Source organism: Pelmatolapia mariae, linkage group LG2 (assembly GCF_036321145.2).
Source record: "Pelmatolapia mariae isolate MD_Pm_ZW linkage group LG2, Pm_UMD_F_2, whole genome shotgun sequence".
Classification (NCBI taxonomy): domain Eukaryota; kingdom Metazoa; phylum Chordata; class Actinopteri; order Cichliformes; family Cichlidae; genus Pelmatolapia; species Pelmatolapia mariae.
This window is the reverse complement of record NC_086228.1, coordinates 38,667,654-38,672,398: the sequence shown is the minus strand read 5'-3', so window position 1 is coordinate 38,672,398 and position 4,745 is coordinate 38,667,654.

Here is a 4,745-nt window from a genome sequence, read left to right as displayed (position 1 = left end):
GCTGTATTAGCAGTGTAACAACAAAGTGCACTCAAACATTGAAACATTGCCCCCATAAAAAAATTTTCTGAGGCTTGAATTCTGAAAGACATCCTTCCCGGTCTCTATAATTAGTTTTAAATAAACATAACTTAAATTATACTGCAAATTATCTATGCAGTTGTTCATCATTTTACCACTCACTAAGTAGTTATGATGTAAGTCAAAACTGGAGTGGAAACCTTACTAGATTAAACTATAGGTAAGAACTTGTCTGCTGTGGGAACACACCAAAGAACAATTGTCTACCTTTGTGGTCGTACTGGCCAAGACTAATATTATCAACAATTAAGAACAATGTAGGTAGTGTATGTTTGTACTTTTTTGAAAAAAAAATAGTTTCTCTATCTTGCATTCATCCTTCCTGAGTGAATGTTTTTTATGGCAAGTTCTTGGTAAGGAAAACCAACATGTTTACTCTCCAAGGTTTTAAACATGTGCGCTGACATGTTACTATGTTTCCTGATGTACTAAAAAGTCTCTCTGAAGGTGAGCTACTTGCAGGTATGCAGAGATACTTCCTTGCAAGCTTGCTTAGCTGTGGGAATGTCATTTTGTGGAGTTTCCACCATGCCAAGGGGTCTTCCTCACTGTCTATGGCCATGGATAGCAAGTAGCTGTTAAGCTCAGCTTCAACAGCTTGTGAGAGATGCATAAAAGAGGAGGTAGGGATTGGAGCTGCCTTGAAGAAACTGCCCAGTGACTTTTTTGCCTTCTTCAGGGGACAATTGGGTGGATCATTTGTCTGGGCCTCTGGTTCAGCGGAGCTTCTCTCCTGGAACAGAAAGCAGATTATAGGAAAAGTAAACATTTTGGACTAAATATGAATTGAAAGGTTTTATATATAAGCATGCACGAATACCTTCTGTGCCACTGCTTCCATTTCTGACATCACTCTGGTCTTTTTTTTTTTTTTTTTTTTTTTATTATTTATTTTATTTTCAGTAGTTACAGATGAGACAGACATGATTGGGGGATAGGAAAGGGAGAAAGAAAGAGAGGAAGGAAAAGAAAAACAGAAGGGAAGAGGGACAGTGAGAAAGGGCACTTACAAAGACAAAGAGAAAAAAAAATCTCCTGGATCACCTGTTGAGAGAAAAAGAAGAGAAAACAAGCAAAAAAAAAACAAAGCAACATACTAAACACAACACCATCATGTTAATCTAGCTAAGTGTAAACAGCAATAAATACTAAATATTGAATGTTGTTGTGCAGCACAGACAGCGCACAATGTGCTTTGAAGTAGCAGCTAAGAAAGGTGTAGTTTATGTCTATGAACAGTGAACACCCGTGTGCACACCCATGTGGATCAGCGCGCTTGTATACAGAAGGTTTCCCCATGTAACGGTCTGCTAGAGGGTGTGGAGGGCCATAGCCCCGTCCCCCAGGGCATGAAGCAGGCATGGAGGAGATCCAGGCTCCAGACATCCAGGGACCCCAGAGTGCGAGAGCCCAAGGAGTACCACCGGAGGGGCATCCGTGCCACCCTCCTGGGAAGGGCTGAGGAGATCCCCAGACGAGGGGTCACCCAGTAGCCACGGAGCAGAAGCCAGAGGGGGCTGCACTGGCGCGCCCGCCGGCTCTGCTGGCAGCCAGCTGTGCCAGAGTGAACCGAGCTGCAGGCCCCGAGGCCGGAGGTTCGAGGGCCCCCTTTGCCCCGGAAGAGGCCTGACCGAGCGACAGGCACCAGGCCCCGCCAAGTAGCCACCGGGAGTGAGCTGGTGTATACCTGAGCGCCCAGCCCCGGACACCAAGAACCACCAATGCACCGACCCCTGAGTGCATCAGTTACCGGCAGGGAGTGTGGTGAGGGGAGATAGGCCTCCACACTTTGGAGGGCCTGGGTGTTCCCAGGGAGGTGGAGTCTAAGACCTGACCTGACATATAAACACAGACAAACAGGCACACACAGACACAAACATGCATTCCCACCCTCATGCACACATATACAAACACTCAGCACTCATCCAACGTAGGAATAGACATATATGCACATGTACACACAATCGCACTCCCCAAACATACTCTATACCCCGGGTCCAGGTACCCTCGCCCCCAGAGGGGGAAACGGCACCCAGACCCAAGAGATGTGACCCTTTCCCCCCGGGGTGGAGGCAAGCAGACCGCCCCAGGCCTCGCAGAAGCAGGGAGGCCAATCTGTCAGCCAACACCTCCTCCCAGCCCCCCGCCCCGATGGCTGGCAGAGAACGGGGGTGTGTGAAGACCCCATACCTCCCTCCTCCCGCATCACTCTGGTCTTGATGTCTGAGACTCGATCAGTGCTGATGTAGCTGACTTTAAATCTGGGATCCATGAAGCACGCCATGTCCAGAAGTTCCTGGGTAGCTGGATTTTCATATTTAGTAATCAGGTACTCGAGGATTTTCTTCTTAATTTTCTTCTTGATTTTGTCAAATCACTGTGTTCTTCCTTCTCTGCAAGCACCGACGTCTTCATCAGGTGAAGGACTGGTTTTACATATGAAACACTAACGTAACTCTCACCAGACAGGGCATCTGTAAAGTCTTGCAGGGGGTGTAATGCCTGGTTGACAGACTCCAGTACCTCAAGATCCTGCCAAGTAGGAATCAAGTGTCTTGATTTCTTGTCTGCTGAGATGACATCAGAAATGGCCCGCTGCTGCTCCAGGACTCTCTCAATCATCTTCTGCCTGGAACCCCACCTGGTTGGGCATTCTGCGATGAGTGTGTGCTCTGGGAGGTTGAGCTTCTGCTGTGCTTTTTTCAGAGCCATCTTTGCTTTCCAGCTGTGGCAAAAATGTCCAACTAACTTTTTGCAAAGTCCAATGGCTCGGGCAATGCGGGCATCATCTTTGATAGAATTTTCTGGAGAAAGAAGAGGAAACAAAAAAACTGTCATGTTTAAAACCTTTTTTTAAAAACTAATTGAAATTTATAACTGAAGTTGTCTAAAAAAGGTAATCCTTATCAATATCAATTTGATAATAATGTATAGCACATTTTCATTGCTAAAAAGATCTGCCTTGAATAAAACTTACCGATTGCAAGGTGCAGCCTGTGTCCAAAACACCAAACAACTCTGACCCAGTTGTTTAGCTCCGTGGCTCTCACAACATTGGCACCGTTGTCTGTGGTGATGCACACTTGTCGCTCTTCTTTAAGATCCCAGCTGGCTAACACCTCACGTAATACATGGGCTATATTTTCACTAGTGTGAGAGTCTGGAAAATACACAGTCTCTAGACACCGTGTTTTCAGTTCAAAGTCTTCGGTGAGGAAGTGCACTGTGAAGCTCATATATGGTTCCGTTGTATGACTTGACCATAGGTCTGTAGTGCTTGCGTAGTTTTCAGCTTGGCTCAGTTCAAACATGACGGTCTTGCGGCATGTTTCGTACATTTGTGGAATGGCGACATGGGAAAAGTCGTTTCGTGAGGGGATGCGGTATCTCCGGTCCACTTTATGTATCAGGCTGGTGAAGCCCTCTCTGCTAACTGTATTTATAGGCATCATGTCTTTAGCCAAAAAATGTGTAATGGCCTCTGTTATTTCTTTGTACCGCTTCGACGTTTTCTCATAAGGAGTTCCACTTGAAAAACTCTGATACAGAGACGGCTGTTGGACTGCTGCGCTCTTTGTCTTAACATTAGCAACCTTTGTTTGGCTAGCCCTATCTTTCTGGAACTCTTCAAACAGTTCTCTGTGGTTGTATTGAAGATGATGGTGGAGATTAGTCATGTTTCCTCTGGTGGTTGCCATGAGTGTTCGGCAAGTTTTGCAGAGTACCTGTGTTTGGAGAACGTCGTGTTTATTAAATCCAAAGTACCTCCAAATAAGTGAGGTACTATTTTTTTCTTTAGCCACGAGTTCAGTAGCATTCTCGTCACGCGTCTCGCTCTCAGCCATTACAACTCTGACTCGTTGCTGCAGCGTTGTTCGCGCCCCACCTGCGTAGAAGGCGGGCCTCTAATCCATTTGATTGGTTAATGCCGTGAAAGGCTCTATTCGACTGGTCAAATGTGTAAAGGGGTTTCTTTGATTGGTAAATTCTTTAGAGCACGTGTGTAAACATTTTAAGGTACCCAATTATCGCAGTTTACGCCGTCTTTTGCGATGGGCCCATCGCACAGGCTGATATCGCGATGACAATAAATTTGCGATTTATTGTGCAGCCATACTCCCAGCATGTTCTATGTCTGCTCTGGGCTCTCCTTCCAGTTAGTTCCAACAATAAAACCTCCACAGAAGGCCCTGAAAGATTTCTCTCTTCAGCCGTCAGAGCCGTCCCAGCGAGCTTCTCTCGCCAACGAGGAACAGCTGACATGTTTGGAGCTTCTTCCCAAAGTCTGAGCTCCTCGTGGGCTGAGCTCTGATGAACACAGAGTGACAAGGAAGGACATTTAACAAAAGCAATTTTGTAAACAAAACATTAAAAAGGAGGAGGAAGCAATAAAGTCATTTAATAATAATATTTTTCAGCTCATAAGCATCACTGCAGGTGAAATGAACCCTGATGACATCTGTAAGAATTAGTGGACATTATTTAAATCTGAATTTTATTCGATGGAGATGTGGTTTATGTTTCAGTGAAGAGTTTCTAATGAAGGTCAGAGGTATAAATACACAGCTCTGTGTGTCCGAGGCTGCACATGTACAGAACACGTGTGTGCGCGTTCGGCTGTCGTCTTGATGAAACTATGATTTACTCAACGCTCATGGCTGCTG